Source organism: Taudactylus pleione, unplaced genomic scaffold (assembly GCF_031769625.1).
Source record: "Taudactylus pleione unplaced genomic scaffold, aTauple2 ptg000473l, whole genome shotgun sequence".
NCBI classification, from domain to species: domain Eukaryota; kingdom Metazoa; phylum Chordata; class Amphibia; order Anura; family Myobatrachidae; genus Taudactylus; species Taudactylus pleione.
The window spans coordinates 4,563,890-4,589,909 of NW_028284875.1; the positions used below are offsets into that span (position 1 = coordinate 4,563,890).

At 33.3% G+C, this 26,020-nt stretch overlaps 5 non-coding genes across 5 annotated transcripts; all 5 read left to right on the forward strand.

Annotated features, from left to right (window-relative positions):
• The first annotated feature begins 3,615 nt into the window (after positions 1 to 3,615).
• On the forward strand, positions 3,616 to 3,688 carry TRNAR-CCU (transfer RNA arginine (anticodon CCU)). Its single transcript has one exon. It is a non-coding gene; the product is annotated as a tRNA-Arg (tRNA).
• Positions 3,689 to 8,117: 4,429 nt separating this feature from the next.
• TRNAR-CCU (transfer RNA arginine (anticodon CCU)) lies at positions 8,118 to 8,190 on the forward strand. The gene has a single exon. It is a non-coding gene; the product is annotated as a tRNA-Arg (tRNA).
• Positions 8,191 to 12,619: 4,429 nt separating this feature from the next.
• TRNAR-CCU (transfer RNA arginine (anticodon CCU)) lies at positions 12,620 to 12,692 on the forward strand. The gene has a single exon. It is a non-coding gene; the product is annotated as a tRNA-Arg (tRNA).
• Positions 12,693 to 18,620: 5,928 nt separating this feature from the next.
• Positions 18,621 to 18,693, forward strand: TRNAR-CCU (transfer RNA arginine (anticodon CCU)). Its single transcript has one exon. It is a non-coding gene; the product is annotated as a tRNA-Arg (tRNA).
• A 4,427-nt stretch (positions 18,694 to 23,120) lies between these two features.
• TRNAR-CCU (transfer RNA arginine (anticodon CCU)) lies at positions 23,121 to 23,193 on the forward strand. Its single transcript has one exon. It is a non-coding gene; the product is annotated as a tRNA-Arg (tRNA).
• The last annotated feature ends 2,827 nt before the right edge of the window (positions 23,194 to 26,020 follow it).

Here is a 26,020-nt window from a genome sequence, read left to right on the forward strand (position 1 = left end):
ACTTTTATTAGGTACTTTAGTATTGGGTGCAGTAGTTTAGTGGATTTAAAAAGTAACTAATTTAAAATTAATAAACCAAGTTAATTTACTTAGTCAACTCGATGCTAAAATCACTCAACTAAAAATAATGCACTTTGACCATGTGCTCCTGTGGCGCAATCAGTCTGTGCGCAGGACTTATAAGGCAGTATCTGTTGAGCAATGCTGAGGTTGTGAGTACAAGCCTCACCTGGAGCAAATGTAATTTTTTTTCTAATGTCATCAGTTAATGATTATCATCTGCTTCCTGAACATCCTGATATGAAGGCAGAAAAAAAACACAAAAATGACTGTTTTTAAGTACCAGTACACACAGCTGCTTTGGTTCATATGCACTGTAAACATTACTTTAGTTAGTCAACAAAATGGAATGCAAAAGACTACCTCTTTATTGGTAAAAGAGTTGCATCAATCTGTTTTGCTGCAATGTAACATGAGGGTCCACACTATTAGGTCTGGATAGTACAATCACATTTCATGCTGGGATTTGTAAAGCAAAGAACACAAATAAACGGCTTTCCTATATCGCAACAATTAATGATTATACTAATGAAAAAATCAGTTTCACTCAAAGATGTTACAAAGCCCCAGTGGCCTAATGGATACGGCACTGGCCTCCTAAGCCAGGGTTTGTGCTTTCAAGTCCCATCTGGGGTGATAGGCTTTATTTCATTAAAATAATTTTGGAGATGTCCTTTCATACTGCACAAATGGCTCCACCAGAAACTTTTATCTGCTTATCAATCCGGAACTGTTCAGCTTGCAAAATTATGGCCCAGTATCTAAAAGCAGACATTTATCCTAATGACATTGTGGATTAGTTTTCTGAAAAGTTTACTATCACCTGGGACAGTGGCTTCAAGTCCCATCTAGGATGCATGTTCCTTTGTTGCTAATTCTCATTCTAGAAGTTATGCTTTTTTTCAATGCAGGTGACTGTATTAATGGTATTGCAGAAAATCCATATATACCAAAACATACCTATTAAATTTTAATTGCAATTTAATATCAGAGTGGCTACAAAATAACAATGTCTATGGCAATTGCTGATGGATTTCTTGAAGTCCTTTCATCCTTGTCATCAAAAGGGTAATTTTCTGCTTTTTATATTTCTTTGGACACTGACTTTACTGACAATTTAGGTGCTACAGACCAAAAAAACAATGTTTACCTTTAAATATAGAGCACATGTGAGATTTAACTTATTTTTATTTCTAGATACTGCACTTTTTGGTATTATAGTGTATATTTTCCCTATGCAACATTAAAGTTACATATATCTATAGCAAATATTATTTAAGATAAATAAACAGGAATTATTTTACAATTTTGATAATATTGAACTGTACAACAATGGCATGAATTCATTGCAATATACACCTATGGATACATAAAACTGGGCAATAACACAAATGCACAATATAATTGATTACCTTATGATTAGAATATTACTTTTATTAGGTACTTTAGTATTGGGTGCAGTAGTTTAGTGGATTTAAAAAGTAACTAATTTAAAATTAATAAACCAAGTTAATTTCCTTAGTCAACTCGATTCTAAAATCACTCAACTAAAAATAATGTCCTTTGAGCATGCTCTCCTGTGGCACAATCGGTCAGCGCGCGGTACTTATAAGACAGTATCTGTTGAGCAATGCCAATGTTTCGAATTCAAGCCTCACCTTGAGCAAATGTAATTTTTTTTCTAATGTCATCAGTTAATGATTATCATTTGCTACCTGAACATCCTGATATGAAAGCAGAAAAAAAAACACAAACATGACTGTTTTTAAGGTACCAGTACACACATCTGCTTTGGTTCATATGCACTGTAAACATTCCTTTAGTTAGTCAACAAAATGGAATGCAAAAGACTACCTCTTTATTGGTAAAAGAGTTGCATCAATCTGTTTTGATGCAATGTAACATGAGGTTCCACACTATTAGGTCTGGTTAGTATAATCACATTTCATGCTGGGATTTGTAAAGCAAAGAACACAAATAAATGGCTTTCCTATATCACAACAATTAATGATTATACTAATGAAAAAATCAGTTCCACTCAAAGATGTTACTGAGCTCCAGTGGCCTAATGGATACGGCACTGGCCTCCTAAGCCAGGGTTTGTGCTTTCAAGTCCCATCTGGGGTGATAGGCTTTATTTCATTAAAATAATGTTTTAGATGTTCCTTTTATTCTTGCTTCATACTGCAGAAATGGCTCCACCAGAAACTTTAATCTGCTTAACAATCTGGTACCGTTCAGCTTGCAAAATTATGGCCCAGTATCTAAAAGCAGACATTTATTCTAATGACATTGTGGAATAGTTTCCAGAAAAGTTTACTATCACCTGGGACAGCGGCTTCAAGTCCCATCTAGGATGTATGTTCCTTTGTTGCTCATTCTCATTCTAGAAGTTATGCTTTTTTTCAATTCAGGTGACTGTCTTAATGGTATTGCAGAAAATCCATATATACCAAAACATGCCTATTAAGTTTTAATTGCAATTTAATATCAGAGTGGCTACAAAATAACAATTTCTATTGCAATTGCTGATGGGTTTCTTGAAGTCCTTTCATCCATGTCATCAAAAGGGTAATTTTCTGCCTTTTATATTTCTTTGGACACTGACTTTACTGACAATTTAGGTGCTTCAGACCAAAAAAACAATGTTTACCTTTAAATATAGAGCACAAGTGAGATTTAACTTATTTTTATTTAAAGATACTGCATTTTTTGGTATTATAGTGTATATTTTCCCTATGCAACATTAAAGTTACATATATCTATAGCAAATATTATTTAAGATAAATAAACAGGAATTATTTTACAATTTTGATAATATTGAACTGTACAACAATGGCATGAATTCATTGCAATATACACCTATGGATACATAAAACTGGGCAATAACACAAATGCACAATATAATTGATTACCTTATGATTAGAATATTACTTTTATTAGGTACTTTAGTATTGGGTGCAGTAGTTTAGTGGATTTAAAAAGTAACTAATTTAAAATTAATAAACCAAGTTAATTTACTTAGTCAACTCGATGCTAAAATCACTCAACTAAAAATAATGCACTTTGACCATGTGCTCCTGTGGCGCAATCAGTCTGTGCGCAGGACTTATAAGGCAGTATCTGTTGAGCAATGCTGAGGTTGTGAGTACAAGCCTCACCTGGAGCAAATGTAATTTTTTTTCTAATGTCATCAGTTAATGATTATCATCTGCTTCCTGAACATCCTGATATGAAGGCAGAAAAAAAACACAAAAATGACTGTTTTTAAGTACCAGTACACACAGCTGCTTTGGTTCATATGCACTGTAAACATTACTTTAGTTAGTCAACAAAATGGAATGCAAAAGACTACCTCTTTATTGGTAAAAGAGTTGCATCAATCTGTTTTGCTGCAATGTAACATGAGGGTCCACACTATTAGGTCTGGATAGTACAATCACATTTCATGCTGGGATTTGTAAAGCAAAGAACACAAATAAACGGCTTTCCTATATCGCAACAATTAATGATTATACTAATGAAAAAATCAGTTTCACTCAAAGGTGTTACTAAGCCCCAGTGGCCTAATGGATAAGGCACTGGCCTCCTAAGCCAGGGATTGTCGGTTCAAGTCCCATCTGGGGTGATAGGCTTTATTTCATTAAAATAATTTTGGAGATGTCCTTTCATTCTTGCTTCATACTGCACAAATGGCTCCACCAGAAACTTTTATCTGCTTATCAATCCGGAACTGTTCAGCTTGCAAAATTATGGCCCAGTATCTAAAAGCAGACATTTATCCTAATGACATTGTGGATTAGTTTTCTGAAAAGTTTACTATCACCTGGGACAGTGGCTTCAAGTCCCATCTAGGATGCATGTTCCTTTGTTGCTCATTCTCATTCTAGAAGTTATGCTTTTTTTCAGTGCAGGTGACTGTCTTAATGGTATTGCAGAAAATCCATATATACCAAAACATACCTATTAAGTTTTAATTGCAATTTAATATCAGAGTGGCTACAAAATAACAATGTCTATTGCAATTGCTGATGGGTTTCTTGAAGTCCTTTCATCCATGTCATCAAAAGGGTAATTTTCTGCCTTTTATATTTCTTTGGACACTGACTTTACTGACAATTTAGGTGCTTCAGACCAAAAAAACAATGTTTACCTTTAAATATAGAGCACAAGTGAGATTTAACTTATTTTTATTTAAAGATACTGCATTTTGTGATATTATAGTGTATATTTTCCATATGCAACATTAAAGTTACATATATCTATAGCAAATATTATTTAAGATAAATAAACAGGAATTATTTTACAATTTGGATAATATTGAACTGTACAACAATGGCATGAATTCATTGCAATATACACCTATGGATACATAAAACTGGGCAATAACACAAATGCACAATATAATTGATTACCTTATGATTAGAATATTACTTTTATTAGGTACTTTAGTATTGGGTGCAGTAGTTTAGTGGATTTAAAAAGTAACTAATATAAAATTAATAAACCAAGTTAATTTCCTAAGTCAACTCGATTCTAAAATCACTCAACTAAAAATAAAGTACTTTGTTCATGTGCTCCTGTGGCGCAATCGGTCTGTGCGCGGTACTTATAAGACAGTATCTGTTGAACAATTCTGAGGTTGTGAATTCAAGCCTCACCTGGAGCAAATGTAATTTTTTTTCTAATGTCTTCAGTTAATGATTATCATCTGCTTCCTGAACATCCTGATTTAAAGGCAGAAAAAAAACACAAACATGAATGTTTTTAAGTACCAGTACACACAGCTGCTTTGGTTCATATGCACTGTAAACATTACTTTAGTTAGTCATCAAAATGGAATGCAAAAGACTACCTCTTTATTGGTAAAAGAGTTGCATCAATCTGTTTTGCTGCAATGTAACATGAGGGTCCACACTATTAGGTCTGGATAGTAAAATCACATTTCATGCTGGGATTTGTAAAGCAAAGAACACAAATAAACGACTTTCCTATATCGCAACAATTAATGATTATACTAATGAAAAAATCAGTTTCACTCAAAGATGTTACAAAGCCCCAGTGGCCTAATGGATACGGCACTGGCCTCCTAAGCCAGGGTTTGTGCTTTCAAGTCCCATCTGGGGTGATAGGCTTTATTTCATTAAAATAATGTTTTAGATGTTCCTTTTATTCTTGCTTCATACTGCAGAAATGGCTCCACCAGAAACTTTAATCTGCTTAACAATCTGGTACCGTTCAGCTTGCAAAATTATGGCCCAGTATCTAAAAGCAGACATTTATTCTAATGACATTGTGGAATAGTTTCCAGAAAAGTTTACTATCACCTGGGACAGTGGCTTCAAGTCCCATCTAGGATGTATGTTCCTTTGTTGCTCATTCTCATTCTAGAAGTTATGCTTTTTTTCAATTCAGGTGACTGTCTTAATGGTATTGCAGAAAATCCATATATACCAAAACATGCCTATTAAGTTTTAATTGCAATTTAATATCAGAGTGGCTACAAAATAACAATTTCTATTGCAATTGCTGATGGGTTTCTTGAAGTCCTTTCATCCATGTCATCAAAAGGGTAATTTTCTGCCTTTTATATTTCTTTGGACACTGACTTTACTGACAATTTAGGTGCTTCAGACCAAAAAAACAATGTTTACCTTTAAATATAGAGCACAAGTGAGATTTAACTTATTTTTATTTAAAGATACTGCATTTTTTGGTATTATAGTGTATATTTTCCCTATGCAACATTAAAGTTACATATATCTATAGCAAATATTATTTAAGATAAATAAACAGGAATTATTTTACAATTTTGATAATATTGAACTGTACAACAATGGCATGAATTCATTGCAATATACACCTATGGATACATAAAACTGGGCAATAACACAAATGCACAATATAATTGATTACCTTATGATTAGAATATTACTTTTATTAGGTACTTTAGTATTGGGTGCAGTAGTTTAGTGGACTTAAAAAGTAACTAATTTAAAATTAATAAACCAAGTTAATTTACTTAGTCAACTCGATGCTAAAATCACTCAACTAAAAATAAAGTACTTTGTCCATGTGCTCCTGTGGCGCAATCGGTCTGTGCGCGGTACTTATAAGACAGTATCTGTTGAACAATTCTGAGGTTGTGAATTCAAGCCTCACCTGGAGCAAATGTAATTTTTTTTCTAATGTCTTCAGTTAATGATTATCATCTGCTTCCTGAACATCCTGATATGAAGGCAGAAAAAAAACACAAACATGACTGTTTTTAAGTACCAGTACACACAGCTGCTTTGGTTCAGATGCACTGTAAACATTACTTTAGTTAGTCATCAAAATGGAATGCAAAAGACTACCTCTTTATTGGTAAAAGAGTTGCATCAATCTGTTTTGCTGCAATGTAACATGAGGGTCCACACTATTAGGTCTGGATAGTACAATCACATTTCATGCTGGGATTTGTAAAGCAAAGAACACAAATAAACGACTTTCCTATATCGCAACAATTAATGATTATACTAATGAAAAAATCAGTTTCACTCAAAGATGTTACAAAGCCCCAGTGGCCTAATGGATACGGCACTGGCCTCCTAAGCCAGGGTTTGTGCTTTCAAGTCCCATCTGGGGTGATAGGCGTAATTTCATTAAAATAATGTTTTAGATGTTCCTTTTATTCTTGCTTCATACTGCAGAAATGGCTCCACCAGAAACTTTAATCTGCTTAACAATCTGGTACCGTTCAGCTTGCTAAATTATGGCCCAGTATCTAAAAGCAGACATTTATTCTAATGACATTGTGGAATAGTTTCCAGAAAAGTTTACTATCACCTGGGACAGTGGCTTCAAGTCCCATCTAGGATGTATGTTCCTTTGTTGCTCATTCTCATTCTAGAAGTTATGCTTTTTTTCAATTCAGGTGACTGTCTTAATGGTATTGCAGAAAATTCATATATACCAAAACATACCTATTAAGTTTTAATTGCAATTTAATATCAGAGTGGCTACAAAATAACAATTTCTATTGCAATTGCTGATGGGTTTCTTGAAGTCCTTTCATCCATGTCATCAAAAGGGTAATTTTCTGCCTTTTATATTTCTTTGGACACTGACTTTACTGACAATTTAGGTGCTTCAGACCAAAAAAACAATGTTTACCTTTAAATATAGAGCACAAGTGAGATTTAACTTATTTTTATTTAAAGATACTGCATTTTTTGGTATTATAGTGTATATTTTCCCTATGCAACATTAAAGTTACATATATCTATAGCAAATATTATTTAAGATAAATAAACAGGAATTATTTTACAATTTTGATAATATTGAACTGTACAACAATGGCATGAATTCATTGCAATATACACCTATGGATACATAAAACTGGGCAATAACACAAATGCACAATATAATTGATTACCTTATGATTAGAATATTACTTTTATTAGGTACTTTAGTATTGGGTGCAGTAGTTTAGTGGATTTAAAAAGTAACTAATTTAAAATTAATAAACCAAGTTAATTTACTTAGTCAACTCGATGCTAAAATCACTCAACTAAAAATAATGCACTTTGACCATGTGCTCCTGTGGCGCAATCAGTCTGTGCGCAGGACTTATAAGGCAGTATCTGTTGAGCAATGCTGAGGTTGTGAGTACAAGCCTCACCTGGAGCAAATGTAATTTTTTTTCTAATGTCATCAGTTAATGATTATCATCTGCTTCCTGAACATCCTGATATGAAGGCAGAAAAAAAACACAAAAATGACTGTTTTTAAGTACCAGTACACACAGCTGCTTTGGTTCATATGCACTGTAAACATTACTTTAGTTAGTCAACAAAATGGAATGCAAAAGACTACCTCTTTATTGGTAAAAGAGTTGCATCAATCTGTTTTGCTGCAATGTAACATGAGGGTCCACACTATTAGGTCTGGATAGTACAATCACATTTCATGCTGGGATTTGTAAAGCAAAGAACACAAATAAACGGCTTTCCTATATCGCAACAATTAATGATTATACTAATGAAAAAATCAGTTTCACTCAAAGGTGTTACTAAGCCCCAGTGGCCTAATGGATAAGGCACTGGCCTCCTAAGCCAGGGATTGTGGGTTCAAGTCCCATCTGGGGTGATAGGCTTTATTTCATTAAAATAATTTTGGAGATGTCCTTTCATTCTTGCTTCATACTGCACAAATGGCTCCACCAGAAACTTTTATCTGCTTATCAATCCGGAACTGTTCAGCTTGCAAAATTATGGCCCAGTATCTAAAAGCAGACATTTATCCTAATGACATTGTGGATTAGTTTTCTGAAAAGTTTACTATCACCTGGGACAGTGGCTTCAAGTCCCATCTAGGATGCATGTTCCTTTGTTGCTCATTCTCATTCTAGAAGTTATGCTTTTTTTCAGTGCAGGTGACTGTCTTAATGGTATTGCAGAAAATCCATATATACCAAAACATACCTATTAAGTTTTAATTGCAATTTAATATCAGAGTGGCTACAAAATAACAATGTCTATTGCAATTGCTGATGGGTTTCTTGAAGTCCTTTCATCCATGTCATCAAAAGGGTAATTTTCTGCCTTTTATATTTCTTTGGACACTGACTTTACTGACAATTTAGGTGCTTCAGACCAAAAAAACAATGTTTACCTTTAAATATAGAGCACAAGTGAGATTTAACTTATTTTTATTTAAAGATACTGCATTTTGTGATATTATAGTGTATATTTTCCATATGCAACATTAAAGTTACATATATCTATAGCAAATATTATTTAAGATAAATAAACAGGAATTATTTTACAATTTGGATAATATTGAACTGTACAACAATGGCATGAATTCATTGCAATATACACCTATGGATACATAAAACTGGGCAATAACACAAATGCACAATATAATTGATTACCTTATGATTAGAATATTACTTTTATTAGGTACTTTAGTATTGGGTGCAGTAGTTTAGTGGATTTAAAAAGTAACTAATATAAAATTAATAAACCAAGTTAATTTCCTAAGTCAACTCGATTCTAAAATCACTCAACTAAAAATAAAGTACTTTGTTCATGTGCTCCTGTGGCGCAATCGGTCTGTGCGCGGTACTTATAAGACAGTATCTGTTGAACAATTCTGAGGTTGTGAATTCAAGCCTCACCTGGAGCAAATGTAATTTTTTTTCTAATGTCTTCAGTTAATGATTATCATCTGCTTCCTGAACATCCTGATTTAAAGGCAGAAAAAAAACACAAACATGAATGTTTTTAAGTACCAGTACACACAGCTGCTTTGGTTCATATGCACTGTAAACATTACTTTAGTTAGTCATCAAAATGGAATGCAAAAGACTACCTCTTTATTGGTAAAAGAGTTGCATCAATCTGTTTTGCTGCAATGTAACATGAGGGTCCACACTATTAGGTCTGGATAGTAAAATCACATTTCATGCTGGGATTTGTAAAGCAAAGAACACAAATAAACGACTTTCCTATATCGCAACAATTAATGATTATACTAATGAAAAAATCAGTTTCACTCAAAGATGTTACAAAGCCCCAGTGGCCTAATGGATACGGCACTGGCCTCCTAAGCCAGGGTTTGTGCTTTCAAGTCCCATCTGGGGTGATAGGCTTTATTTCATTAAAATAATGTTTTAGATGTTCCTTTTATTCTTGCTTCATACTGCAGAAATGGCTCCACCAGAAACTTTAATCTGCTTAACAATCTGGTACCGTTCAGCTTGCAAAATTATGGCCCAGTATCTAAAAGCAGACATTTATTCTAATGACATTGTGGAATAGTTTCCAGAAAAGTTTACTATCACCTGGGACAGTGGCTTCAAGTCCCATCTAGGATGTATGTTCCTTTGTTGCTCATTCTCATTCTAGAAGTTATGCTTTTTTTCAATTCAGGTGACTGTCTTAATGGTATTGCAGAAAATCCATATATACCAAAACATGCCTATTAAGTTTTAATTGCAATTTAATATCAGAGTGGCTACAAAATAACAATTTCTATTGCAATTGCTGATGGGTTTCTTGAAGTCCTTTCATCCATGTCATCAAAAGGGTAATTTTCTGCCTTTTATATTTCTTTGGACACTGACTTTACTGACAATTTAGGTGCTTCAGACCAAAAAAACAATGTTTACCTTTAAATATAGAGCACAAGTGAGATTTAACTTATTTTTATTTAAAGATACTGCATTTTTTGGTATTATAGTGTATATTTTCCCTATGCAACATTAAAGTTACATATATCTATAGCAAATATTATTTAAGATAAATAAACAGGAATTATTTTACAATTTTGATAATATTGAACTGTACAACAATGGCATGAATTCATTGCAATATACACCTATGGATACATAAAACTGGGCAATAACACAAATGCACAATATAATTGATTACCTTATGATTAGAATATTACTTTTATTAGGTACTTTAGTATTGGGTGCAGTAGTTTAGTGGACTTAAAAAGTAACTAATTTAAAATTAATAAACCAAGTTAATTAACTTAGTCAACTCGATGCTAAAATCACTCAACTAAAAATAAAGTACTTTGTCCATGTGCTCCTGTGGCGCAATCGGTCTGTGCGCGGTACTTATAAGACAGTATCTGTTGAACAATTCTGAGGTTGTGAATTCAAGCCTCACCTGGAGCAAATGTAATTTTTTTTCTAATGTCTTCAGTTAATGATTATCATCTGCTTCCTGAACATCCTGATATGAAGGCAGAAAAAAAACACAAACATGACTGTTTTTAAGTACCAGTACACACAGCTGCTTTGGTTCAGATGCACTGTAAACATTACTTTAGTTAGTCATCAAAATGGAATGCAAAAGACTACCTCTTTATTGGTAAAAGAGTTGCATCAATCTGTTTTGCTGCAATGTAACATGAGGGTCCACACTATTAGGTCTGGATAGTACAATCACATTTCATGCTGGGATTTGTAAAGCAAAGAACACAAATAAACGACTTTCCTATATCGCAACAATTAATGATTATACTAATGAAAAAATCAGTTTCACTCAAAGATGTTACAAAGCCCCAGTGGCCTAATGGATACGGCACTGGCCTCCTAAGCCAGGGTTTGTGCTTTCAAGTCCCTTCTGGGGTGATAGGCGTAATTTCATTAAAATAATGTTTTAGATGTTCCTTTTATTCTTGCTTCATACTGCAGAAATGGCTCCACCAGAAACTTTAATCTGCTTAACAATCTGGTACCGTTCAGCTTGCTAAATTATGGCCCAGTATCTAAAAGCAGACATTTATTCTAATGACATTGTGGAATAGTTTCCAGAAAAGTTTACTATCACCTGGGACAGTGGCTTCAAGTCCCATCTAGGATGTATGTTCCTTTGTTGCTCATTCTCATTCTAGAAGTTATGCTTTTTTTCAATTCAGGTGACTGTCTTAATGGTATTGCAGAAAATTCATATATACCAAAACATACCTATTAAGTTTTAATTGCAATTTAATATCAGAGTGGCTACAAAATAACAATTTCTATTGCAATTGCTGATGGGTTTCTTGAAGTCCTTTCATCCATGTCATCAAAAGGGTAATTTTCTGCCTTTTATATTTCTTTGGACACTGACTTTACTGACAATTTAGGTGCTTCAGACCAAAAAAACAATGTTTACCTTTAAATATAGAGCACAAGTGAGATTTAACTTATTTTTATTTAAAGATACTGCATTTTTTGGTATTATAGTGTATATTTTCCCTATGCAACATTAAAGTTACATATATCTATAGCAAATATTATTTAAGATAAATAAACAGGAATTATTTTACAATTTTGATAATATTGAACTGTACAACAATGGCATGAATTCATTGCAATATACACCTATGGATACATAAAACTGGGCAATAACACAAATGCACAATATAATTGATTACCTTATGATTAGAATATTACTTTTATTAGGTACTTTAGTATTGGGTGCAGTAGTTTAGTGGATTTAAAAAGTAACTAATTTAAAATTAATAAACCAAGTTAATTTACTTAGTCAACTCGATGCTAAAATCACTCAACTAAAAATAATGCACTTTGACCATGTGCTCCTGTGGCGCAATCAGTCTGTGCGCAGGACTTATAAGGCAGTATCTGTTGAGCAATGCTGAAGTTGTGAGTACAAGCCTCACCTGGAGCAAATGTAATTTTTTTTCTAATGTCATCAGTTAATGATTATCATCTGCTTCCTGAACATCCTGATATGAAGGCAGAAAAAAAACACAAAAATGACTGTTTTTAAGTACCAGTACACACAGCTGCTTTGGTTCATATGCACTGTAAACATTACTTTAGTTAGTCAACAAAATGGAATGCAAAAGACTACCTCTTTATTGGTAAAAGAGTTGCATCAATCTGTTTTGCTGCAATGTAACATGAGGGTCCACACTATTAGGTCTGGATAGTACAATCACATTTCATGCTGGGATTTGTAAAGCAAAGAACACAAATAAACGGCTTTCCTATATCGCAACAATTAATGATTATACTAATGAAAAAATCAGTTTCACTCAAAGGTGTTACTAAGCCCCAGTGGCCTAATGGATAAGGCACTGGCCTCCTAAGCCAGGGATTGTGGGTTCAAGTCCCATCTGGGGTGATAGGCTTTATTTCATTAAAATAATTTTGGAGATGTCCTTTCATTCTTGCTTCATACTGCACAAATGGCTCCACCAGAAACTTTTATCTGCTTATCAATCCGGAACTGTTCAGCTTGCAAAATTATGGCCCAGTATCTAAAAGCAGACATTTATCCTAATGACATTGTGGATTAGTTTTCTGAAAAGTTTACTATCACCTGGGACAGTGGCTTCAAGTCCCATCTAGGATGCATGTTCCTTTGTTGCTCATTCTCATTCTAGAAGTTATGCTTTTTTTCAGTGCAGGTGACTGTCTTAATGGTATTGCAGAAAATCCATATATACCAAAACATACCTATTAAGTTTTAATTGCAATTTAATATCAGAGTGGCTACAAAATAACAATTTCTATGGCAATTGCTGATGGGTTTCTTGAAGTCCTTTCATCCTTGTCATCAAAAGGGTAATTTTCAGCTTTTTATATTTCTTTGGACACTGACTTTACTGACAATTTATGTGCTACAGACCAAAAAAACAATGTTTACCTTTAATTATAGAGCACATGTGAGATTTAACTTATTTTTATTTAAAGATACTGCTTTTTTGGTATTATAGTGTATATTTTCACTATGCAACATTAAAGTTACATATATCTATAGCAAATATTATTTAAGATAAATAAACAGGAATTATTTTACAATTTTGATAATATTGAAATGTACAACAATGGCATGAATTCATTGAAATATACACCTATGGATACATAAAACTGGGCAATAACACAAATGCACAATATAATTGATTACCTTATGATTAGAATATTACTTTTATTAGGTACTTTAGTATTGGGTGCAGTAGTTTAGTGGATTTAAAAAGTAACTAATATAAAATTAATAAACCAAGTTAATTTCCTAAGTCAACTCGATTCTAAAATCACTCAACTAAAAATAAAGTACTTTGTCCATGTGCTCCTGTGGCGCAATCGGTCTGTGCCCGGTACTTATAAGACAGTATCTGTTGAACAATTCTGAGGTTGTGAATTCAAGCCTCACCTGGAGCAAATGTAATTTTTTTTCTAATGTCTTCAGTTAATGATTATCATCTGCTTCCTGAACATCCTGATATGAAGGCAGAAAAAAAACACAAACATGACTGTTTTTAAGTACCAGTACACACAGCTGCTTTGGTTCATATGCACTGTAAACATTACTTTAGTTAGTCATCAAAATGGAATGCAAAAGACTACCTCTTTATTGGTAAAAGAGTTGCATCAATCTGTTTTGCTGCAATGTAACATGAGGGTCCACACTATTAGGTCTGGATAGTAAAATCACATTTCATGCTGGGATTTGTAAAGCAAAGAACACAAATAAACGACTTTCCTATATCGCAACAATTAATGATTATACTAATGAAAAAATCAGTTTCACTCAAAGATGTTACAAAGCCCCAGTGGCCTAATGGATACGGCACTGGCCTCCTAAGCCAGGGTTTGTGCTTTCAAGTCCCATCTGGGGTGATAGGCTTTATTTCATTAAAATAATGTTTTAGATGTTCCTTTTATTCTTGCTTCATACTGCAGAAATGGCTCCACCAGAAACTTTAATCTACTTAACAATCTGGTACCGTTCAGCTTGCAAAATTATGGCCCAGTATCTAAAAGCAGACATTTATTCTAATGACATTGTGGAATAGTTTCCAGAAAAGTTTACTATCACCTGGGACAGCGGCTTCAAGTCCCATCTAGGATGTATGTTCCTTTGTTGCTCATTCTCATTCTAGAAGTTATGCTTTTTTTCAATTCAGGTGACTGTCTTAATGGTATTGCAGAAAATCCATATATACCAAAACATGCCTATTAAGTTTTAATTGCAATTTAATATCAGAGTGGCTACAAAATAACAATTTCTATTGCAATTGCTGATGGGTTTCTTGAAGTCCTTTCATCCATGTCATCAAAAGGGTAATTTTCTGCCTTTTATATTTCTTTGGACACTGACTTTACTGACAATTTAGGTGCTTCAGACCAAAAAAACAATGTTTACCTTTAAATATAGAGCACAAGTGAGATTTAACTTATTTTTATTTAAAGATACTGCATTTTTTGGTATTATAGTGTATATTTTCCCTATGCAACATTAAAGTTACATATATCTATAGCAAATATTATTTAAGATAAATAAACAGGAATTATTTTACAATTTTGATAATATTGAACTGTACAACAATGGCATTAATTCATTGCAATATACACCTATGGATACATAAAACTGGGCAATAACACAAATGCACAATATAATTGATTACCTTATGATTAGAATATTACTTTTATTAGGTACTTTAGTATTGGGTGCAGTAGTTTAGTGGACTTAAAAAGTAACTAATTTAAAATTAATAAACCAAGTTAATTTACTTAGTCAACTCGATGCTAAAATCACTCAACTAAAAATAAAGTACTTTGTCCATGTGCTCCTGTGGCGCAATCGGTCTGTGCGCGGTACTTATAAGACAGTATCTGTTGAACAATTCTGAGGTTGTGAATTCAAGCCTCACCTGGAGCAAATGTAATTTTTTTTCTAATGTCTTCAGTTAATGATTATCATCTGCTTCCTGAACATCCTGATATGAAGGCAGAAAAAAAACACAAACATGACTGTTTTTAAGTACCAGTACACACAGCTGCTTTGGTTCATATGACGATAAACATTACTTTAGTTAGTCATCAAAATGGAATGCAAAAGACTACCTCTTTATTGGTAAAAGAGTTGCATCAATCTGTTTTGCTGCAATGTAACATGAGGGTCCACACTATTAGGTCTGGATAGTACAATCACATTTCATGCTGGGATTTGTAAAGCAAAGAACACAAATAAACGACTTTCCTATATCGCAACAATTAATGATTATACTAATGAAAAAATCAGTTTCACTCAAAGATGTTACAAAGCCCCAGTGGCCTAATGGATACGGCACTGGCCTCCTAAGCCAGGGTTTGTGCTTTCAAGTCCCATCTGGGGTGATAGGCTTTATTTCATTAAAATAATGTTTTAGATGTTCCTTTTATTCTTGCTTCATACTGCAGAAATGGCTCCACCAGAAACTTTAATCTGCTTAACAATCTGGTACCGTTCAGCTTGCTAAATTATGGCCCAGTATCTAAAAGCAGACATTTATTCTAATGACATTGTGGAATAGTTTCCAGAAAAGTTTACTATCACCTGGGACAGTGGCTTCAAGTCCCATCTAGGATGTATGTTCCTTTGTTGCTCATTCTCATTCTAGAAGTTATGCTTTTTTTCAATTCAGGTGACTGTCTTAATGGTATTGCAGAAAATCCATATATACCAAAACATGCCTATTAAGTTTTAATTGCAATTTAATATCAGAGTGGCTACAAAATAACAATTTCTATTGCAATTGCTGATGGGTTTCTTGAAGTCCTTTCATCCATGTCATCAAAAGGGTAATTTTCTGCCTTTTATATTTCTTTGGACACTGACTTTACTGACAATTTAGGTGCTTCAGACCAAAAAAACAATGTTTACCTTTAAATATAGAGCACAAGTGAGATTTAACTTATTTTTATTTAAAGATACTGCATTTTTTGGTATTATAGTGTATATTTTCCCTATGCAACATTAAAGTTACATATATCTATAGCAAATATTATTTAAGATAAATAAACAGGAATTATTTTACAATTTTGATAATATTGAACTGTACAACAATGGCATGAATTCATTGCAATATACACCTATGGATACATAAAACTGGGCAATAACACAAATGCACAATATAATTGATTACCTTATGATTAGAATATTACTTTTATTAGGTACTTTAGTATTGGGTGCAGTAGTTTAGTGGACTTAAAAAGTAACTAATTTAAAATTAATAAACCAAGTTAATTTACTTAGTCAACTCGATGCTAAAATCACTCAACTAAAAATAAAGTACTTTGTCCATGTGCTCCTGTGGCGCAATCGGTCTGTGCGCGGTACTTATAAGACAGTATCTGTTGAACAATTCTGAGGTTGTGAATTCAAGCCTCACCTGGAGCAAATGTAATTTTTTTTCTAATGTCTTCAGTTAATGATTATCATCTGCTTCCTGAACATCCTGATATGAAGGCAGAAAAAAAACACAAACATGACTGTTTTTAAGTACCAGTACACACAGCTGCTTTGGTTCAGATGCACTGTAAACATTACTTTAGTTAGTCATCAAAATGGAATGCAAAAGACTACCTCTTTATTGGTAAAAGAGTTGCATCAATCTGTTTTGCTGCAATGTAACATGAGGGTCCACACTATTAGGTCTGGATAGTACAATCACATTTCATGCTGGGATTTGTAAAGCAAAGAACACAAATAAACGACTTTCCTATATCGCAACAATTAATGATTATACTAATGAAAAAATCAGTTTCACTCAAAGATGTTACAAAGCCCCAGTGGCCTAATGGATACGGCACTGGCCTCCTAAGCCAGGGTTTGTGCTTTCAAGTCCCATCTGGGGTGATAGGCGTAATTTCATTAAAATAATGTTTTAGATGTTCCTTTTATTCTTGCTTCATACTGCAGAAATGGCTCCACCAGAAACTTTAATCTGCTTAACAATCTGGTACCGTTCAGCTTGCTAAATTATGGCCCAGTATCTAAAAGCAGACATTTATTCTAATGACATTGTGGAATAGTTTCCAGAAAAGTTTACTATCACCTGGGACAGTGGCTTCAAGTCCCATCTAGGATGTATGTTCCTTTGTTGCTCATTCTCATTCTAGAAGTTATGCTTTTTTTCAATTCAGGTGACTGTCTTAATGGTATTGCAGAAAATTCATATATACCAAAACATACCTATTAAGTTTTAATTGCAATTTAATATCAGAGTGGCTACAAAATAACAATTTCTATTGCAATTGCTGATGGGTTTCTTGAAGTCCTTTCATCCATGTCATCAAAAGGGTAATTTTCTGCCTTTTATATTTCTTTGGACACTGACTTTACTGACAATTTAGGTGCTTCAGACCAAAAAAACAATGTTTACCTTTAAATATAGAGCACAAGTGAGATTTAACTTATTTTTATTTAAAGATACTGCATTTTTTGGTATTATAGTGTATATTTTCCCTATGCAACATTAAAGTTACATATATCTATAGCAAATATTATTTAAGATAAATAAACAGGAATTATTTTACAATTTTGATAATATTGAACTGTACAACAATGGCATGAATTCATTGCAATATACACCTATGGATACATAAAACTGGGCAATAACACAAATGCACAATATAATTGATTACCTTATGATTAGAATATTACTTTTATTAGGTACTTTAGTATTGGGTGCAGTAGTTTAGTGGATTTAAAAAGTAACTAATTTAAAATTAATAAACCAAGTTAATTTACTTAGTCAACTCGATGCTAAAATCACTCAACTAAAAATAATGCACTTTGACCATGTGCTCCTGTGGCGCAATCAGTCTGTGCGCAGGACTTATAAGGCAGTATCTGTTGAGCAATGCTGAAGTTGTGAGTACAAGCCTCACCTGGAGCAAATGTAATTTTTTTTCTAATGTCATCAGTTAATGATTATCATCTGCTTCCTGAACATCCTGATATGAAGGCAGAAAAAAAACACAAAAATGACTGTTTTTAAGTACCAGTACACACAGCTGCTTTGGTTCATATGCACTGTAAACATTACTTTAGTTAGTCAACAAAATGGAATGCAAAAGACTACCTCTTTATTGGTAAAAGAGTTGCATCAATCTGTTTTGCTGCAATGTAACATGAGGGTCCACACTATTAGGTCTGGATAGTACAATCACATTTCATGCTGGGATTTGTAAAGCAAAGAACACAAATAAACGGCTTTCCTATATCGCAACAATTAATGATTATACTAATGAAAAAATCAGTTTCACTCAAAGGTGTTACTAAGCCCCAGTGGCCTAATGGATAAGGCACTGGCCTCCTAAGCCAGGGATTGTGGGTTCAAGTCCCATCTGGGGTGATAGGCTTTATTTCATTAAAATAATTTTGGAGATGTCCTTTCATTCTTGCTTCATACTGCACAAATGGCTCCACCAGAAACTTTTATCTGCTTATCAATCCGGAACTGTTCAGCTTGCAAAATTATGGCCCAGTATCTAAAAGCAGACATTTATCCTAATGACATTGTGGATTAGTTTTCTGAAAAGTTTACTATCACCTGGGACAGTGGCTTCAAGTCCCATCTAGGATGCATGTTCCTTTGTTGCTCATTCTCATTCTAGAAGTTATGCTTTTTTTCAGTGCAGGTGACTGTCTTAATGGTATTGCAGAAAATCCATATATACCAAAACATACCTATTAAGTTTTAATTGCAATTTAATATCAGAGTGGCTACAAAATAACAATTTCTATGGCAATTGCTGATGGGTTTCTTGAAGTCCTTTCATCCTTGTCATCAAAAGGGTAATTTTCAGCTTTTTATATTTCTTTGGACACTGACTTTACTGACAATTTATGTGCTACAGACCAAAAAAACAATGTTTACCTTTAATTATAGAGCACATGTGAGATTTAACTTATTTTTATTTAAAGATACTGCTTTTTTGGTATTATAGTGTATATTTTCACTATGCAACATTAAAGTTACATATATCTATAGCAAATATTATTTAAGATAAATAAACAGGAATTATTTTACAATTTTGATAATATTGAAATGTACAACAATGGCATGAATTCATTGAAATATACACCTATGGATACATAAAACTGGGCAATAACACAAATGCACAATATAATTGATTACCTTATGATTAGAATATTACTTTTATTAGGTACTTTAGTATTGGGTGCAGTAGTTTAGTGGATTTAAAAAGTAACTAATATAAAATTAATAAACCAAGTTAATTTCCTAAGTCAACTCGATTCTAAAATCACTCAACTAAAAATAAAGTACTTTGTCCATGTGCTCCTGTGGCGCAATCGGTCTGTGCCCGGTACTTATAAGACAGTATCTGTTGAACAATTCTGAGGTTGTGAATTCAAGCCTCACCTGGAGCAAATGTAATTTTTTTTCTAATGTCTTCAGTTAATGATTATCATCTGCTTCCTGAACATCCTGATATGAAGGCAGAAAAAAAACACAAACATGACTGTTTTTAAGTACCAGTACACACAGCTGCTTTGGTTCATATGCACTGTAAACATTACTTTAGTTAGTCATCAAAATGGAATGCAAAAGACTACCTCTTTATTGGTAAAAGAGTTGCATCAATCTGTTTTGCTGCAATGTAACATGAGGGTCCACACTATTAGGTCTGGATAGTAAAATCACATTTCATGCTGGGATTTGTAAAGCAAAGAACACAAATAAACGACTTTCCTATATCGCAACAATTAATGATTATACTAATGAAAAAATCAGTTTCACTCAAAGATGTTACAAAGCCCCAGTGGCCTAATGGATACGGCACTGGCCTCCTAAGCCAGGGTTTGTGCTTTCAAGTCCCATCTGGGGTGATAGGCTTTATTTCATTAAAATAATGTTTTAGATGTTCCTTTTATTCTTGCTTCATACTGCAGAAATGGCTCCACCAGAAACTTTAATCTACTTAACAATCTGGTACCGTTCAGCTTGCAAAATTATGGCCCAGTATCTAAAAGCAGACATTTATTCTAATGACATTGTGGAATAGTTTCCAGAAAAGTTTACTATCACCTGGGACAGCGGCTTCAAGTCCCATCTAGGATGTATGTTCCTTTGTTGCTCATTCTCATTCTAGAAGTTATGCTTTTTTTCAATTCAGGTGACTGTCTTAATGGTATTGCAGAAAATCCATATATACCAAAACATGCCTATTAAGTTTTAATTGCAATTTAATATCAGAGTGGCTACAAAATAACAATTTCTATTGCAATTGCTGATGGGTTTCTTGAAGTCCTTTCATCCATGTCATCAAAAGGGTAATTTTCTGCCTTTTATATTTCTTTGGACACTGACTTTACTGACAATTTAGGTGCTTCAGACCAAAAAAACAATGTTTACCTTTAAATATAGAGCACAAGTGAGATTTAACTTATTTTTATTTAAAGATACTGCATTTTTTGGTATTATAGTGTATATTTTCCCTATGCAACATTAAAGTTACATATATCTATAGCAAATATTATTTAAGATAAATAAACAGGAATTATTTTACAATTTTGATAATATTGAACTGTACAACAATGGCATTAATTCATTGCAATATACACCTATGGATACATAAAACTGGGCAATAACACAAATGCACAATATAATTGATTACCTTATGATTAGAATATTACTTTTATTAGGTACTTTAGTATTGGGTGCAGTAGTTTAGTGGACTTAAAAAGTAACTAATTTAAAATTAATAAACCAAGTTAATTTACTTAGTCAACTCGATGCTAAAATCACTCAACTAAAAATAAAGTACTTTGTCCATGTGCTCCTGTGGCGCAATCGGTCTGTGCGCGGTACTTATAAGACAGTATCTGTTGAACAATTCTGAGGTTGTGAATTCAAGCCTCACCTGGAGCAAATGTAATTTTTTTTCTAATGTCTTCAGTTAATGATTATCATCTGCTTCCTGAACATCCTGATATGAAGGCAGAAAAAAAACACAAACATGACTGTTTTTAAGTACCAGTACACACAGCTGCTTTGGTTCATATGACGATAAACATTACTTTAGTTAGTCATCAAAATGGAATGCAAAAGACTACCTCTTTATTGGTAAAAGAGTTGCATCAATCTGTTTTGCTGCAATGTAACATGAGGGTCCACACTATTAGGTCTGGATAGTACAATCACATTTCATGCTGGGATTTGTAAAGCAAAGAACACAAATAAACGACTTTCCTATATCGCAACAATTAATGATTATACTAATGAAAAAATCAGTTTCACTCAAAGATGTTACAAAGCCCCAGTGGCCTAATGGATACGGCACTGGCCTCCTAAGCCAGGGTTTGTGCTTTCAAGTCCCATCTGGGGTGATAGGCTTTATTTCATTAAAATAATGTTTTAGATGTTCCTTTTATTCTTGCTTCATACTGCAGAAATGGCTCCACCAGAAACTTTAATCTGCTTAACAATCTGGTACCGTTCAGCTTGCTAAATTATGGCCCAGTATCTAAAAGCAGACATTTATTCTAATGACATTGTGGAATAGTTTCCAGAAAAGTTTACTATCACCTGGGACAGTGGCTTCAAGTCCCATCTAGGATGTATGTTCCTTTGTTGCTCATTCTCATTCTAGAAGTTATGCTTTTTTTCAATTCAGGTGACTGTCTTAATGGTATTGCAGAAAATTAATATATACCAAAACATACCTATTAAGTTTTAATTGCAATTTAATATCAGAGTGGCTACAAAATAACAATTTCTATTGCAATTGCTGATGGGTTTCTTGAAGTCCTTTCATCCATGTCATCAAAAGGGTAATTTTCTGCCTTTTATATTTCTTTGGACACTGACTTTACTGACAATTTAGGTGCTTCAGACCAAAAAAACAATGTTTACCTTTAAATATAGAGCACAAGTGAGATTTAACTTATTTTTATTTAAAGATACTGCATTTTTTGGTATTATAGTGTATATTTTCCCTATGCAACATTAAAGTTACATATATCTATAGCAAATATTATTTAAGATAAATAAACAGGAATTATTTTACAATTTTGATAATATTGAACTGTACAACAATGGCATGAATTCATTGCAATATACACCTATGGATACATAAAACTGGGCAATAACACAAATGCACAATATAATTGATTACCTTATGATTAGAATATTACTTTTATTAGGTACTTTAGTATTGGGTGCAGTAGTTTAGTGGATTTAAAAAGTAACTAATTTAAAATTAATAAACCAAGTTAATTTACTTAGTCAACTCGATGCTAAAATCACTCAACTAAAAATAATGCACTTTGACCATGTGCTCCTGTGGCGCAATCAGTCTGTGCGCAGGACTTATAAGGCAGTATCTGTTGAGCAATGCTGAGGTTGTGAGTACAAGCCTCACCTGGAGCAAATGTAATTTTTTTTCTAATGTCATCAGTTAATGATTATCATCTGCTTCCTGAACATCCTGATATAAAGGCAGAAAAAAAACACAAAAATGACTGTTTTTAAGTACCAGTACACACAGCTGCTTTGGTTCATATGCACTGTAAACATTACTTTAGTTAGACAACAAAATGGAATGCAAAAGACTACCTCTTTATTGGTAAAAGAGTTGCATCAATCTGTTTTGCTGCAATGTAACATGAGGGTCCACACTATTAGGTCTGGATAGTACAATCACATTTCATGCTGGGATTTGTAAAGCAAAGAACACAAATAAACGGCTTTCCTATATCGCAACAATTAATGATTATACTAATGAAAAAATCAGTTTCACTCAAAGGTGTTACTAAGCCCCAGTGGCCTAATGGATAAGGCACTGGCCTCCTAAGCCAGGGATTGTGGGTTCAAGTCCCATCTGGGGTGATAGGCTTTATTTCATTAAAATAATTTTGGAGATGTCCTTTCATTCTTGCTTCATACTGCACAAATGGCTCCACCAGAAACTTTTATCTGCTTATCAATCCGGAACTGTTCAGCTTGCAAAATTATGGCCCAGTATCTAAAAGCAGACATTTATCCTAATGACATTGTGGATTAGTTTTCTGAAAAGTTTACTATCACCTGGGACAGTGGCTTCAAGTCCCATCTAGGATGCATGTTCCTTTATTGCTCATTCTCATTCTAGAAGTTATGCTTTTTTTCAGTGCAGGTGACTGTCTTAATGGTATTGCAGAAAATCCATATATACCAAAACATACCTATTAAGTTTTAATTGCAATTTAATATCAGAGTGGCTACAAAATAACAATGTCTATTGCAATTGCTGATGGGTTTCTTGAAGTCCTTTCATCCATGTCATCAAAAGGGTAATTTTCTGCCTTTTATATTTCTTTGGACACTGACTTTACTGACAATTTAGGTGCTTCAGACCAAAAAAACAATGTTTACCTTTAAATATAGAGCACAAGTAAGATTTAACTTATTTTTATTTAAAGATACTGCATTTTGTGATATTATAGTGTATATTTTCCATATGCAACATTAAAGTTACATATATCTATAGCAAATATTATTTAAGATAAATAAACAGGAATTATTTTACAATTTGGATAATATTGAACTGTACAACAATGGCATGAATTCATTGCAATATACACCTATGGATACATAAAACTGGGCAATAACACAAATGCACAATATAATTGATTACCTTATGATTAGAATATTACTTTTATTAGGTACTTTAGTATTGGGTGCAGTAGTTTAGTGGATTTAAAAAGTAACTAATATAAAATTAATAAACCAAGTTAATTTCCTAAGTCAACTCGATTCTAAAATCACTCAACTAAAAATAAAGTACTTTGTCCATGTGCTCCTGTGGCGCAATCGGTCTGTGCGCGGTACTTATAAGACAGTATCTGTTGAACAATTCTGAGGTTGTGAATTCAAGCCTCACCTGGAGCAAATGTAATTTTTTTTCTAATGTCTTCAGTTAATGATTATCATCTGCTTCCTGAACATCCTGATTTGAAGGCAGAAAAAAAACACAAACATGACTGTTTTTAAGTACCAGTACACACAGCTGCTTTGGTTCATATGCACTGTAAACATTACTTTAGTTAGTCATCAAAATGGAATGCAAAAGACTACCTCTTTATTGGTAAAAGAGTTGCATCAATCTGTTTTGCTGCAATGTAACATGAGGGTCCACACTATTAGGTCTGGATAGTAAAATCACATTTCATGCTGGGATTTGTAAAGCAAAGAACACAAATAAACGACTTTCCTATATCGCAACAATTAATGATTATACTAATGAAAAAATCAGTTTCACTCAAAGATGTTACAAAGCCCCAGTGGCCTAATGGATACGGCACTGGCCTCCTAAGCCAGGGTTTGTGCTTTCAAGTCCCATCTGGGGTGATAGGCTTTATTTCATTAAAATAATGTTTTAGATGTTCCTTTTATTCTTGCTTCATACTGCAGAAATGGCTCCACCAGAAACTTTAATCTGCTTAACAATCTGGTACCGTTCAGCTTGCAAAATTATGGCCCAGTATCTAAAAGCAGACATTTATTCTAATGACATTGTGGAATAGTTTCCAGAAAAGTTTACTATCACCTGGGACAGTGGCTTCAAGTCCCATCTAGGATGTATGTTCCTTTGTTGCTCATTCTCATTCTAGAAGTTATGCTTTTTTTCAATTCAGGTGACTGTCTTAATGGTATTGCAGAAAATCCATATATACCAAAACATGCCTATTAAGTTTTAATTGCAATTTAATATCAGAGTGGCTACAAAATAACAATTTCTATTGCAATTGCTGATGGGTTTCTTGAAGTCCTTTCATCCATGTCATCAAAAGGGTAATTTTCTGCCTTTTATATTTCTTTGGACACTGACTTTACTGACAATTTAGGTGCTTCAGACCAAAAAAACAATGTTTACCTTTAAATATAGAGCACAAGTGAGATTTAACTTATTTTTATTTAAAGATACTGCATTTTGTGATATTATAGTGTATATTTTCCATATGCAACATTAAAGTTACATATATCTATAGCAAATATTATTTAAGATAAATAAACAGGAATTATTTTACAATTTGGATAATATTGAACTGTACAACAATGGCATGAATTCATTGCAATATACACCTATGGATACATAAAACTGGGCAATAACACAAATGCACAATATAATTGATTACCTTATGATTAGAATATTACTTTTATTAGGTACTTTAGTATTGGGTGCAGTAGTTTAGTGGATTTAAAAAGTAACTAATATAAAATTAATAAACCAAGTTAATTTCCTAAGTCAACTCGATTCTAAAATCACTCAACTAAAAATAAAGTACTTTGTCCATGTGCTCCTGTGGCGCAATCGGTCTGTGCGCGGTACTTATAAGACAGTATCTGTTGAACAATTCTGAGGTTGTGAATTCAAGCCTCACCTGGAGCAAATGTAATTTTTTTTCTAATGTCTTCAGTTAATGATTATCATCTGCTTCCTGAACATCCTGATTTGAAGGCAGAAAAAAAACACAAACATGACTGTTTTTAAGTACCAGTACACACAGCTGCTTTGGTTCATATGCACTGTAAACATTACTTTAGTTAGTCATCAAAATGGAATGCAAAAGACTACCTCTTTATTGGTAAAAGAGTTGCATCAATCTGTTTTGCTGCAATGTAACATGAGGGTCCACACTATTAGGTCTGGATAGTAAAATCACATTTCATGCTG